We start from the raw sequence: 15,972 nt of genomic DNA, 5'->3' as shown, positions 1-15,972 counted from the left end.
ACTGTGTGTGTGTGTGTGTGTGCACACATCCCAGGACAGCATCTTTATCTCCATTCTCTTTCCAAGTCATCAATTTTAAATTACCACGTGACCCAGAGGCACTGCAGATCCCAGGTCCGCAATCTCTTCAGAATCAGGAAAGAGAGTGGAGAGGATCCATCTTCAGCCTGTCAGCAAACCCTGAAACAACAATATCCCTGTTAACCTCGTTAGGAAGAAATCCCATTCTCTCAAGCCTGGGGAGGACAGAGGCTGCAGCCCCTGAAATTAGATTATCTTCTCTGCGGGTGCAAGATGGGGCAAGAGCAGGGGTGACTTCATTTTGGATTTAGTGGGTGACTAAGTGGGGCGCCTGAAGGATGTCTTTTGGGTGCGGGCACTCTGGGCAGGGAAGATATATAAAGTGACACAAAGACTTCGGAAGAAAATGCTATAAAGGCAATTGATGAAGTTGTTGACAGAACACAGACTTGGAAACCTAGTTACGTAATATGGGTGTCGGGAATCAGTGCTATTGATGACCACAAAGAGGATACTGGATGCCGAAAGTAGAGCAGCATCTTTACTTTCCCATTTTTTTTTCCCCTCAGAAAATCTCTCTGGCTGAAGTCTACGTCACTCCATGTCAAACCCAGCCAGACTGAGGAGATTATAATAACCATGGGGAAGGACCTGAAGAACAAGAGCACATTTTATCATTGCAGGAGAGATGAAAGCTTCCTTCACAGTCCAGAATAAAATTGTTAGGGCTCTGGAATGTAAGGATTCAATGCAAAGTGTTCACGCATGTAACGTCCTATTAGAACAGCCCGATGTATGTTACAGAGCCTGATATCTTGATTAGGTCACATGTCCCGTCTTACCTGAAGCCATGAGAACCTACTGGTGGTGGCATGCGACTTTTATGAAAGGAAGCTGAGGTAACTTGCAGAGCTGTCAGTCAGCAAACATTCACAGTTGGCAGGAAGTGAGGTGTATCCCCTGGTCTCGGGCAACTCACCATCGGCTGGGAGATGAGCATCGCCTGGGGACTGGGTTGAAGGGCGGAATCCCGAGCCCCTCCCCACTCCTGAATCAGAACCTGCACTGGAGTAGGATTCCAAGGTGGTTTATACCCACATTTAAATTGGAAAAGCTTTGGGGCGCCTGGGTGGCTCAGTTGGTTAAGCGACTGCCTTCGGCTCAGGTCATGATCCTGGAGTCCCTGGATCGAGTCCCGCATCGGGCTCCTTGCTCGGCAGGGAGTCTGCTTCGTCCTCTGACCCTATCCCCTCTCATGTGTTCTCTCTCTCTCATTCTCTCTCTCAAATAAATAAATAAAATCTTTAAAAAAAATAAAAATAAAAATAAATAAATTGGAAAAGCTTTGAGCCTAAATGACACTCTAGCTCAGTTATTCTCAACCCTGGCCACACATTAGAACTTTCTAGAGAACTTGAAAAGTCCTGGTTCCCAGTGGAGCAGTATGTCACAAGAGGACCTGGGCCTGAAACATGAGGTGGGACCAATGTTGGTGTATTCCAGGAGCAGCAAGCAGAGCTGAGTGATGGAAAGAGCGGTGGGTGGTAAGGTCAGCAGGATAGGCTGTTCCAAGGCAACGTTCAGGCCATTAGAACTAGTAAGGGTTTTATTTGATGGGAAATCATTGGTGGGTTTTGAACTGGGACTAGCTTGTAAGCATTCAGAATAGGAAAAAAACTCAAGCATTAGAAAGCAAAACAAGGGGCACCTGGGTGGCTCAGTTGGTTGAGCGTCTGACTCTTGATTTCAGCTCAGGGTCCTGGGATCAAGCTCCACATTGGGCTCCACACTCAGCAGGGAGTCTGTTTGTCCTTCTCCCTCTGCTCCCCCCTCTAATAAATGAATAAAATATTTTTTAAAAAAGCAAAACAAAACCCCTGAGAGTAGTTAGTCGATTAATGTAGTGTAGAAACCAAAACTTGGGGGGTGCCTGGGTGGCTCAGTCGTTAAGCGTCTGCCTTCGGCTCAGGTCATGATCCCAGGGTGCTGGGATCGGGCCCAGAGCCCCGCACTGGGTTTCCTGCTCAGCGGGAGGACTGCTTCTCCCTCTCCCACTCCCCCTGCTTGTGTTTCCTCTCTCGCTGTGTTTCTGTCAAATAAATAAAATCTTTAAAAAAAAAAAAAAAAAGAGGGCGCCTGGGTGGCTCAGTTGGTTAAGCGACTGCCTTCGGCTCAGGTCATGATCCTGGAGTCCCGGGATCGAGTCCTGGATCGAGTCCCGCATCGGGCTCGCTGCTCAGCAGGGAGTCTGCTTCTCCCTCTGACCCTCCTCCCTCTCCTGCTCTCTGTCTCTCATTCTCTCTCTCAAATAAATAAATAAAATCTTTAAAAAAAAAAAAAAAAGAAACCAATACTTTGTTAGGATAACAGAATTCACAGAGAAAAATGAATTAAGTAAACCCACACGTTGAAGTTCTTACCTGCTGTTGCAAGATCAGTTGATCAACTGGTAGGGTGGGAGGAAGAAGCCGAGAGGGAGAGATTGAGAGAGAGAGAGCGCCCCTCTGTGGACGGGAGATTATTTACAAGGGAGCACAATAGACTGGACACCCTTCCCAGGCTACTTCTTGGGCCGCTCCCTCCCCGACCTCCAACACTTCCTCTACTACATCCTTTTTTCCAGACCCTCAGTAATGTCCCCCTGAGCGAAGTCACTGAACATCAGTTAGATGAGCTCTGGTCGAGTCTGTGTGCATGGCTCTGGTCCTCGTCCTGAAATGGGCCTACCTCCCTTCTCCCTCAAAATCACAATTCTGGGTGGGGGGATGACAGAGCAAAGTGAGGGATGGAGAAGGACCTGGTGCAAAGCGTGGGAGATGACTCTCAAGGACTGTTAAATCCACCAAAGACAGTAAATAGCCTCCAACCCAGTTCTCCCCACTTCATAGATTTGGAAACTGAAACCCAGCAAAGTGAAGTCTTCTGTTTGTTTGTCTGTTCATTTGTCATCAGAAATGTAGAGCTAGTCTGTGACCAGATCCAGTCTAGAGCCCAGGCCCTCCATGAAGTTGCCTGTCCTCTGAAGAGGGCAAAACCCCTTCTTCATGAGTGCGGTTCGCCTCCAGAGAGCCCGGCACCCTCCTATCCCTGAGCCTATAGTGTGTGGGTCTGCCCTTGTCCCTGTCCTTGGAGCTTCTGTGACTATACCAAAGATTCTCACTTGAGTCAGGACAAATCCAGGAAACGTGGCAATGTCAGAGGACCCTCAGAGGCTGCGGAGTGTAAAGAACTCTTAACTGGTGGAGGAAGTTCGAGGCCTTCCCCAACTTCATGGACCTGAGCCATTTTGGCAGGCCAGCAGGAAACCCCAAAGAACCAGAATTATAAGCCCCTTCACAGAGGTGGCTGCCAGCCCAAGAAGGTCCCCTAGGGCTTGACATGATCCCTGTACCGCATAAACAAGCCCCAGCAATCAGCACATAGCCCAGCAGGCTTCCACAGACTTGTATATAATGGCCCCCACAGTTGGGCAAATTCTGGGCAAAAGCAGTGTGATTGGACCTCTCGGATTCAGGAACCACTCAGGGTCCACTACCCAGGCATCTACTCTAGCTCATGCTGCATAACAAGTCCCTCCACAATGGCTTCACATAATAAGCATTTGTTAATTCTTCTGATGCTGTGGATCAGCTGAGAGGTTCTGCTCTGGGCTACCTAGGATGGTCTCACTCACATGCCTGCTCATTGGCAGGTGGCTGGTCTCAGGGGCCACAGCTGAGATGGCTGGTCTGCTCCCTGAAGTGCAACAGGCTAGCCTGGGCTTCTTCACAGGGTGGGATCAGGCTTGCAAAGAGCACCAAGAGAGGGCAAATTCCAAAGGGAGGACAGGGGCTCTTGAAGATTCTGTTTGTGTCATTATTTGCTACTGTCCTGCGACCAAGTCCAGATTCAAGGGGTGGGAAGATAGACTCCACCTCTTGCTGGGAGAAGCAGTAAAATTAACTTGCAGAGGGACTACCTACAGAGATGGGAGGAATTTGTGGCCTTTTTTGCAATCAACCAAATCAACCACACTACCTGTGGTGGAGGAAATGCTCTCTAGGAGCGCTTTGTTCAAAGTCCTCTGAGCGTAAATTTCCTTCCTGACCCCATGCATGATACAGGGCTTCTCTTCCTTGTTTCCCACAATCATTTGCTTTGCCTCTTCAGTGACCGGATCCTACAGAGACATCACAATATTCCAACATGAGAAAATTCTAATAAAAATCGCTGGTGTTCCATATTATCTCCTGATTTATATATTACATCCACACACTAGTTATTTTTATCCTCGGGGTCATTCGTGCATGTACCGAGTAAAATTTTAAAAATGTATTGTTTTCCTATTAAGGATATTTTACGGGACACTTTTACTCACAGAGCCTGCTTGTGGGCAGGGGCTTTCTGCCCAATAGCAACGTCACAAATTATATTTAGTAAATCAACGTGCTGTGAGACAATAGCAGACTACATTAGAAATATAATGCTTGGCCGGTTGTTCATTGCATATATTGGATATTTTTCATATATCAATGCATGGATGTTTAAAGGTCAGGATTGCATTTACACTTGAGTTGTCTAAAATAAGAAAGCCATAACCAGGAAACTCAACAATATATTTTTCTGTGCATGCTCCATTTTCTCTCTGGCCAAGTTCTCCAGTGTTCAGATAACACACAACCGAGCATGCATTCTGGGGTATGGCAGTGAGTTGGTGTCGAAGAGGCTGTGATTGTTTTTTACTGTGGCAGGTTTCTATGAAGAACTTGGTTTTCATTGGTACTGATGACATGCGATATGTTTAAATTTGGAAAGACCTGACCTTGGTATTCCTCTCTGTATATGTCTAGAATTTTATGAAATAGCTCAGTCACATGCAGCCCATCTATTCCAGTCATAAAGAGAAGAGAAAAAAGCCACCAGGAATCTATCCCAAATGCTCATCTCCTCTTAGAAGTAGCTCTCTAGCTAGTATGTGAATTCACCCTTCTATCAAAAGCATCCATGAGGGGCGCCTGGGTGGCTCAGTCAGTTAAGTGTCTGACTCTTGATTTCAGCTCAGGTCATGCTCTCAGGGTCGTGGGATTGAGCCCTGAGTTGGGCCCTGCACTGGGCATGGAGCCTGCTCAAGATTCTCTGTCTCCTTTTCCCTCTGTGCCTCCTACCCCACCGACCCCCTTCTCTCTCTCTCTCTTTCTCTAAAAAAACAAAAGCCAAAACCACCAAAAGCATCCATGAGATGTATTAGCTGTCCTTACAGGTCTTCTGGAGGTGCCCCATTCGTGTGTGCATGGAGCTAAGTGTATCTGGGCATCTGCATAAGAGAATATTGTTTCCTTCCAATGTCAAGTCACATGAAGTCCCAGCCTCTTTGGAAACACGTCCCCTTTTGAGTATAAATATGTCATGAATCATATAACACAAGGGTTGCCAAACTTTTCCTATAAAGGGCCAGATAATGAACGTTTTAGGCTTCTCGGGCCATACGTTCTCTCCCAACTACTCAGCTGAAAGCCACCACGGGAATCTGTAAGCACACGGAGGCTGTGTTCCAATAACACTTCATTTATGGACCCCGAATTTGGAATTTCATGTCCTTTTCACACATCATGAAATAGTATTCTTTAAAAAAAAAAAAATGTTGCAACCATCTGCAAATGCAAAACATGGTTGGCCCTTGGGGGGTAGAGAAACAGGCTGTGGGTCAGATTTCGCCCATGAGCCATAGTTTAGCGACTCCTGCCCTGGTACATTCATGAAGGGAGCGAAGGGAGCAGTCATGCGACAGAGGAAGCAGGGATTCCAGACTTGAGCCCTCCCAACTCCATTTTGGCATGTCTCTTTTCTCTATAAATACATTTCTCTGGGAAAGCTGATTTCTTAAAAAAATTTAAGCGACTCTGCTTTTATATATAACCTCAGGGAAGAATTGCTTCTTTGTGCTTCTGTATTTTTTTAAGTAAATATAAAAGCCATTTGATAGCAAATTAGTTTTCCCTTTCTTTATTTGCACATCATTTCCCGGGTTTAGGTCTCTCCCTTTCCTTATTCTTTACAAAGCTCCGGATTTCTTTGTCTGAGTGACGCAACAATAATCGGTGAATTGGCAACATGAGTAATAAATCACTAAGTTGTGGAACAAAACTCATTCCGATAATGGCAGCTTATTCCTTCATCCCAGAATCCGCAAATTCCATCCTTCGAGACCTTCCATTACGCGTTGTAGTCCTCGCACTGAATTGTCTTTGATTATAGTATATCATAAAGACCTGTGTTCAATCTGATCCTTTTTGATCTTCCAATTTAGATCTCAAGAAGTGAATAAAATCAATGTCAGCATTTTGACAGCGGTAGCACTTCAGACTTTGTTCAGCATTTTCTGGTAACTTATGTCTCTCTGTATTCTGATGATACATGGAGAATGTTTCGCAGTGTTTGCATTCGTCTCATTGGATTGAGTGTTTCTGTCTGATAGGGAGGAGGCTGAATGCCTCCATGGCCAGATAAAACCGTTCCCCCGCTCATCTCCTTCCAGATGAAGTCAACGGGTCTGAGGAATCTTTTAATGTTGTTTTGCCATCCGATGCCTTCGGATTTTTTTGGTAAAAATACCAAAAATACCAGATTTATTTAGTAGCAGTTTTAACTTTTTAAGTGACTGTTTGAATACTAAACCCATTTTGATTTTCTTTCCCCATAGTCAACGTGATATGACATCAAACTGTTCTGAGTGGTTAAAGTCTCCCCTGAGGTTCTTCTGAAGCACTTGCACTAAGGTATTATTTACATCCTCCTTCATTCCTTTGTTACCACCTAAAAAAAAATTGCACAAATCTCTGTTTTTCAGCGTAAGCCTTTTCCTTCCTTGGGTTAACCATGAATTGAATTCAGCGATTATTGGAGACTTAACGGAACACCGAGTTTGGTGCTAGGTATTGTGGAAGGTACAAATATGAGTGGGACGATGCCCAACCTCAAGGCATTCACATTCGTCCTGAGGAAGAAGAGCCCAAATGCCAATAAGGACCAAATGGAATAGAATGTGTGAACTGGGTTTTAGGTGGAGGGCTCTAGATAACGGAGAGATTCCTTACTGCAGGTCTCATAGCATCCATTTTAATCTTTAAGGATCCTCGGCTGTTCATATTAAACTACTGCTGTCGTTGTCTACTTTGGTCAGATAAAATGAGTCAGCAGCCTCTTTCTGCTTTGAGATCCAACAATGAAACTTTAAACCGTATTAAAAACGGCATTCCCTACACCAACCAAATGTACTCGGGATTCTTGCAGGGGGGAAAAAAGCCAAAAATATGACATTGTTTGAGACATGACCTATTTTCTGTTTTGACTTTATCGTTTGAGTGCAGTAGAAAAAATTGCTCATTAATTGCACAAAAAGTAAATCCACTGAATCGAAGAACTAGTGCGGCAGAGTTTGGGAATGTAAATTGAATTGACTGACTCAGCTGGCTGCTCAGCTCAAACTGGTAGAGCTCAAACCTCGTTCGGCTGGGCCTGGGCACATACAGCTGAGGTTACGCTATGTGGAGAAAAGCAGAGGGACAGTTATTAAGGATCAGAGGTGAGAGGAAGTGATGGGGCTCAGAAGTCAGCAGTGAGTAAGCAGTCAAGATCTGGCCTATCTGAGATGAGGTCAGGGTAAACAGGTGTAAACAGCAACCGAAAAGCTAAACCAGCGATCCCAAGGGAAGGCAGTCTACGTGACTGAAGGAAAAAAAGCAATCCACCAGAGAATCCCTGGACCAAACACCTGGGCTGCTTGAAAGGGCTGGTGATTATTCACATCTGACCCCAGCGAAGAGAAAATTAAGAGGATTGTCATTTCTGGAAGCAAACGGGAAGAACATATTCTTTCACTTGGCTTCTTTAAGCCTATCACCAGAAAGATACTTTTTAAAGACAGACCTTATTGTGAATGAGCACTTGATTTAGCAAACTATGAGGTTTAACTTTTGGGATGAAACTTTGGCTGAGGACAGATCCTGATGCTCCTGAGAATGGCGCTAGGAATATTGTAGAAATCGAGAGCTTCAAGCTTTTAGGGCTCACTCTTCAAGTTCTTAAATGGTCAGTCGGGAACTTGAAATTGGTAGATATTTTCTTCTCCCTTTCCAAGCTTGCCCTGCTTCTTCTCTTCCTTATAAAGGACTATGTGAGAGGTCTCTGATAAAAGGTATTGCTCTGATAAAGCGCAGGTGCTGTTGGAACATAGCCCATCACCACCGGCTCAGTCACAGATCCTTGTATCTACAGATCACAGCGAAATTGAAAAGAGTGGGAGTTGGCCCTGTGGATGGATCTAATGGACCGGCAGCTGTCAGTTCATTGTTTAAACACTTGCTGTTCCTCAGTGGTGATTTTTTCCCCCCAGAAACTGGCTCAAACCAACATATGACCCTTTTGCATAATCTATATAGACTGTTGGTTTACTGCAGAGCACTTGAAATTGAAAATACAAAAGGTTTCTTTGAGTGTTAGAACAAAACAGCTTCTGACTTGCTCTGAAAATGCACATTGTGGAGATTCTTATCTGGAGGGGCCTTTGATTTCCAGCCAAGTTTAGGGGAGGATGGTCTAATAATAACACAGCAAAGCAGTTTTGAGTAGTAAATTCACATAGAGTTTTTCAGAGAATGTGGAGATAAAATCCGAAAGAGAAATTCTCAAAACAGTCCTCAAACCAATATATTCTACTCCTCCAACCCCCCCGAAGCTGAAACTGAAAGCGCAGAACAAGCCTCTCTGCATTAGCAAGAGTTGGTTATTTTTGCTCCCTTTAAAAAAATAAATAACACTTGTTGGCTATTTGTGATTACTAAAAAAAATACATGCTGATTGTAGAAAATGGGAAAGTACCCAGAATCCCAGCACTCTAAGATAACCTTTCTTTCTGTAGACGCCCGTACTGTATTTTTTTTTTAATGTATTCACTTATTAGAGAGAAAGAGAGTACAAGCAGGGGGAGCAGCAGAGGGAGAGGGAGAAGCAGGCTCCCCGCTGAGCCCGGAGCCCGATGCGGGGCTCGATCCCAGGACCCGGAGACGATGACCTGAGTGGAAGGCAGACACTCAACCGTCTGAACCACCCAGGTGCCCCTATTGTTTCTAATGAAAGTTTTGTCACGGTGTGTGTACAATTTTGTAGGAGGAAGTTATTCCTGAGAAGGTAGCCAAGGTCAGTTAAATCTTCAAGAAACATCCACTGTAAATGTCAGCTGACAACAGTTGTCACTTCCCTGATATACTTTCTCCCAGGGCTTTGGCCAAATGTAATGCCTCTCACGGGATCAAAAGAGACAGTGGCACCTCAACAAATTGAGGAGAAACAAGTTAGGTGCACAGAGAGTGAGGATGGAATTGAAAGCTAGTCTTGGCCTTTTGACGCTTCCTCTATGTTAATTAGCCAAGAATTTTGTGAGCTGCTCATTTCATCCTATTCTACCCCCAAACCAAGCTAACTCCCACTCACCTGGGCTCCCCAAATGATCGTGAATGCAAAGAGAAACGTGCTCTAGAAGGAGATGGCTGAATCCACACCAAATCTCTGTGGCGTGCGTAGGTGTGCGTGTGCACACGCCCATCTGTAACAATCACCGCAAAATAAAGGCAGTTTGGCTTTCTGAAGGGCAACAAGAAGCAATCATGAACTAATCATAAAAGCTACCATTTGATGGGGCGCCTGGGTGGCTCAGTTGGTTAAGCGACTGCCTTCGGCTCAGCTCATGACCCTGGAGTCCCTGGATCGAGTCCTGCATCGGGCTCCCTGCTCGGCAGGGAGTCTGCTTCTCCCTCTGACCCTCCTCCCTCTCATGCTCTCTGTCTCTCATTCTCTCTCTCACAAATAAATAAATAAAATCTTTAAAAAAAAAAAAAAGCTACCATTTGCTAAGTACTACCTAGGCTCTGTGCTAGTGATTCTGCTTGCATTATTTGAATCACACCTCTTTCCTGATCACACTATTCAAACTGCAGCCTCCCTCCCGCCCCCTGCCCCAGCACCCTTGAGTCCCCTTACCACACTCTACGGGGCACTTTTTTCCCTAACATTTGTCACCTTTTACGAACTTTATCATTTACTTGTTTTGTAGTTGTTATTACTATGATCTCTGTCCCACCATTGTCTGTTTTGTTCATCAGTGTAACCCAAGCTCCTCAGTTTTTGGCACATAGTAGGGCTACATTAGATATGTGTTCACTGAATGAATGCGTGAAGCTTTACTCCATCTTCACACCAACCCTTTGAGATTGATGCTATCATCTCCATTTTTTATTTTTATTTTTTTTAAGATTTTATTTATTTATTTGAGAGAGAGAGACAGCGAGAGAGAGCACATGAGAGGGGGGAGGGTCAGAAGGAGAAGCAGACTCCCCGCCGAGCAGGGAGCCCGATGCCGCACTCGATCCAGGGACTCCAGGATCATGACCTGAGCCGAAGGCAGTCGCTTAACCAACTGAGCCACCCAGGCACCCTATCATCTCCATTTTTTAAAGATTTTATTTATTTATTTGAGAGAGACAGAAAGCGAGAGAGAGAGAGAGCACGATGGGGTGGGGGAGGGGCATAGGGAGATGGAGAAGCAGGCTCCTGGCTTAGCAGGGAGCCCGACTCAGGGCTCGATCCCAGGACCCTGGGATCACGACCTGAGCCCAAAGGCAGACACTTAACCAACTGAGCCACCCAGGCGCCCCAATCATCTCCATTTTAAAGAAGAGAAGGTTGCAAAGGAGATTGTAAAAACTGGCCTAGGGTCACATAGCTAGTAAGTAATAACATTTTGGTTTTGAAATCAAATCTCTCTAGACTCCAAATCTCATACTTTAAAGAGTGGTCCCCAGACCAGTGCTGTTCCATGAACTGTTATGGTCGAGGTAAGTGAAATTGAGAGGGGATCTTTGGAAACTTTTATAACAGTCTGACATTGCTGCAACATCTAAGAAAGCATCTCTCGGTGGACTGGTCTCATGGAACAGGGCGCGGACCATCTTGGCTGTTGTCATGCTCACCTGGTGAGTTACACGCAGGGCCAAGTGCACACGAGTCATGCACGGTAAGACCACATTACCATACGTCATATTTTAGGACTACTCTGTCACCTGTAACTCTAAAGTCTATAAGAATCAAAGACAAGGGCGCCTGGGTGGCTCAGATGGTTAAGCGTCTGCCTTCGGCTCAGGTCATGATCCCAGGGTCCTGGGATCGAGTCCCGCATCGGGCTCTCTGCTCCTTGGGAGCCTGCTTCTCCCTCTGCCTCTCTCTCTCTGTCTCTCATGAATAAATAAATAAAAATCTTAAAATATATATATATTAAAAAAAAAGAATCAAAGACAATTTAGGAATTTATTTCTTTTAATAATTTTTCATTTTTACAATGCTTTAACTTTTAGGGATTCAGATGATTAACTAAATTAAGGAAGTAAATATTGATGCTGAATTACATTAGACAAAATAAGCTTCACTGGGACATTTTTGTCAAGAAGATAAACCATTTCTGATGGCAGCAGGAGTAGTAAACCAGATGATGCTAATCAAAGTTGAGTCCTGAAAAAGGAAGGCCAAGAGGAGTTTGTACTAGTTTTATTTGCAAGTATTTTCCTTCAAGTGGTAAGTTCAGAGTTGTAGCCATAAATGATGGTAAAGTGCTTCAGAGTGTATTATTTGTAGAGATTTTCTAGCTTAAAAAAGCAATAAAAATATCAAAATGTGAGCAGCATTTACAGGCCAAACATAAGAAAGAAAGAGTATTGAAATAAAAAGTCAACAGGAACAGATACTCAATTTTTCACATATAAACACTAGGGCTGTGCAGGCTTCTTTTTTTAAAGATTTTATTTATTTACTTGAGAGAGAGAGCACTAGCGGGGTTAGGGGCAGAGGGAGAGAGAGAAGCAGATTCCCCACTGAACAGGGAGTCCGACGTGGGGCTCAATCCCAGGACCCCAGGATCATGACCTGAGCCGAAGGCAGATGCTTAACTGGCTAAGTCACCCAGGTGCCCCATCTGTGCAGGCTTCTTATAATGTAGCCCTTTGTTTGCTAAGACTCCAAATCCATATACAATTGCCAAGGCATCAGAGAAAGACACAGCAAAGATATTCGCTTGGAAATGTTGGGTGTATTGGTGGCAAAGAAGGTAGCTCAGGTATCACTTTCCAACAAGAGGAACGGGCTAGTTTATGAAAGAGCAACTCATAGAAAACATAAAGCTTGCAAAGTGTTTTCCATTGCAACTTGGTATCATTAGCAAATAGTTCATATAGCAACTTTTAGCAGATGTATGATTTCAACATGATGGAAATATTAAGAAGAATTGTTTTGTCAACCTCATTGCTAAAAATACAACTTGCACCGCACTGTGTAAAACTGGGAAGGCAAATGTTTCATCTGATAAAACACTGCCAATAAATGTGGTCAGAAGTTTAGGTTTCATGCGAAAGTAATGCTTGTTTTGTTTTTAAATAGGCTCCATGCCCAACATGGAGCTTGAACTCACAACCCTGAGATTGAGAGGCACACGCTCTACCAACGGAGCCAGCCAGGCGCCTCTGGAAGTGACATGCTGGTAAGTCAGCTGCAATCACAAAAAAAAAAAAAAAAAAACATTCTGAGTAGTTACTCAGATTAAGGTGTCTCTAGAATGTAAATCAACACACTTTCCTTCATCAAGAAAATCTTGCTACAAAAATAATGTCCGCTGAACTAAACAGTGGGCTTAGTGACATGGTAAAGCTGAGAATTATATTAAAACAAATGCATTATGGGGAGCCTGGGTGGCTCATCAGTTGAGCATCTGACTTTGGCTCAGATCATGATCTCGGGGTCCTGGGATTGAGGGCTGTTGGGCTCCCTGCTTAGTGGGGAGTCTGCCTGTCCCTCTCCCTCCACCCCTTATGCCCCCACACAGACCACTCATGTGCACTCAATGTCTCTCTCTAAAAAAGAAACTAATGCATTACACTTCAGATTATTGTCTATATTTTGTGATAACATAGAAGCTGAACATAAACAATGATTATTGCATGCTGGGTATGATGATAAGCAAGAGAAGAGTTTTATCAAGAACGTTTACACTACAGAATAAACTCTCAGTGTTTCTGCAAAATAGGAAACCAGTTTAATCCAACTTTTTAAAGGTACAAATTAGACAGCCAGTTTGATATTTTTGTGTTATATTTTCAGTATATTTTTTGATCTGAGCTCCGTGCCTATCCCAAGCAAAGACATAATGTGACATATTTTCCGATGGCAGATAAGATCTAAAAACCAAAACAGAAGTTAGAACCTCGGAAGAACAAAATTTGTACAGATTGTTATGACCTATTTCATAATTTAACAATTATCACAGACTTGGGTAATGATCTCGATATTGCGTGTCTGCAGAAAGTTTTCTCTGAATACCTTACAATTCTGATAGAACATTTTGAGTTTTATTTTCCTTCAAAAAAAAATCACACACAGCAAATTCATGGATCTTTAACCCCTCCCTTTCATAAAAAGAGAACTTAAATTCAGTTATACTTTATAAGATTAATTGTTAGAACAGGCTGCTGATGAAAGACTGAAGATGAATTTTGAAAATACAGCATTGCTTAGTTCATTTTGGATAAAAGTTAAAAACAAATATCCCCAGCTTGCTGGAACTGCCTTAAAATACCGTCTTCCATTTCCCTCAGCACACTTAAGACTGATCTCTCTACTATGAGTGTTATTAAAACAAAACATAGAAACATTTTAGGTATGCATTATGCTCTGTGAGTAGTCATGTCTAGATTAGTTAACGAGCAAGAAGGAGGCTCATTTGTTACATCAAAACTGCAAATATTAGTATACACAATGTTTGTCCAAAAATGTATATAGGCGTTTAATATAAGGAATTGCCACTTTGCTCAACTTTTATTTAGTTGTGATTATAGCATAACAAGAAGTTATGTGTAATGATGATTATATTAATAGCCTATATGCACATTTTCATAAACATATATGCTTTCTGTCCTTCTCTTTTTTGCTTTATTTGCTTTGATTATATTTATTCAAATGTAATTTGATGTCTGCTGAATCTAGTAAGACAGACGTGAATTTTATGTCTTTGTTTCTTTTTTCTTTTATTTTTCTAGGATTTGGGTTTTATTGCATTTTTACAAAAGTATTGGTTTACTGTGGGCCAGAAAGTCGTTTGAATATCTAATCCTTTACCACAGATAGCTTAGAAGCACTGCCCTAACCACCTCCACTTCCGCCGGGCCATGTTGGCCTAACCAGGGAATCTGCCTCCATGTTGGTCCTTTAGATTTGGGCTGGTCCGACTCACTCACTGAATCTCCCTAAGATTTTGGATCAAAGGATTTAGCACAGATTGTTCCCTGGCATCCACGTACTCAGGTCTGTTCATGTAGACTCAACCTCCTGAGCCCTCTGGAACCCCTGAGTCTTGCCTAGGACCCCAAACCGAAAGAAAGCATGACAGAGTCCTTCGGGCTGTTGAGAAATGCTGATGGAAATGTCTTTCCTTGTCCCTTAAGCACACAGATGGAATTGTGTTGAGCCAGGGCAGGGGAGGTGAACTGAAAATCAAGTTGACAAGGAGAAACATGCTAAGAATAGAGCAGAGCCTAATTATTAATGACAAGAAAGCTTGCCAGAGAGAAACAGGAGGAGGCCCAGCAACCTGCTGGGCCTTAGAGACAGGTTTGGCTTCTGTTGCCACGTACCAGTTTGCTGAAGGCCTTCAGCATGCCCTTGTCTCCTTGGAGAAACTCTCAGAGATTTGGTAGTAGATTCTCCACACTCCAGACAACACACACACAAAACCAAATCATCCAACAAATGCACCCACAAGCACTCTCAATTCTGTGTCATGGGGCACCTCTTACCAACCAGGCACTTGATAGAAATCAGGTCTTTAATCCTTACAACAAACCCATGAGCTAAATATTCTTAGCCATGTCTTACAGATGAGATGAATGAAGCGCCAAGAATTTAAAGAAGTTGTTTACCCTCCAATCCACCTACTTTTCTCCTGCTACGTCATCATCCCACCTTGGCTCCCCCCAGCACCATTTGCCTGAATTCTGCTGATCTTTCATGACCCAGCCCAAAACCTGTGGTTCTCAGCTTGGGCTTTATCTCAGAATCACCTGAGAAGTTACTGCTCTCGGGTCCCATTCTCAGGGAGCCTGGTTTCATCAATCTGAGCTGTGGCCAATTAACATAGTTACCTAGCTTTCAAAAATTCTAAATAATTCTAACGTTCACCCAAAGTAGAACACCATTAGCCCAGTCTCCACAGCTGAGTTAGATGCCCCTTTTCTGTGGGCCCACGGCACCTTATTTTTATTTAGTCATTCATTCATTTATTTACTTTTTATTACCTGTTATCAAATTTAACTTTACAGTATTTGTATTGCCTGTTGCCCCTTGTAGATTTTAAATCATTGAAGACAGGGACTTCCCTATTCATATTTGTTCATTCATTCATTCACTAACTTAGCAAGTATGCATCAAGTACCCACTGTGACTCAGGCTCTGTGCTAGTACTTAGCAATACAAAAGTGAGCAAGGTGCCACATGCACCCAGAGTTTAGTGAAGGAAACAGAAAATACAAAGACAATACATGTGTTCTTAAATATGCAGCAGAAGGATGCATCTGGGGGAAAGGTCCCAAGAGGGGTTAAGAGCCCTTTGGGCAAGAGATTCTTGGGCCCCAGCTCTCTTGAGCAGGACTAGCTACATGTTTGCACGCCCAGTACAAAATGAAAATGCAAAGCCCCTTGTTCAAAAGGCAGGAGAAAAGTGCTGTCGAGGGTACCAAAATATAAATCTTGCTCTCTTTTTCCACAGCCTGACTTGTCACAGTGTTGTTTATTTGCTATTTAATGCCATTCTAAAAAAGAAAAAGTAAAATTTTAAATTATTAGCATGAATTTTTACCATTCACCTTTATACCATGCAGTGCC

Source organism: Mirounga angustirostris, unplaced genomic scaffold, assembly GCF_029215605.1.
Source record: "Mirounga angustirostris isolate CCGP_5_RB_7025 unplaced genomic scaffold, mMirAng1.0.hap1 SCAF_11, whole genome shotgun sequence".
NCBI lineage: Eukaryota > Metazoa > Chordata > Mammalia > Carnivora > Phocidae > Mirounga > Mirounga angustirostris.
This window is presented reverse-complemented; position numbering follows the sequence as displayed.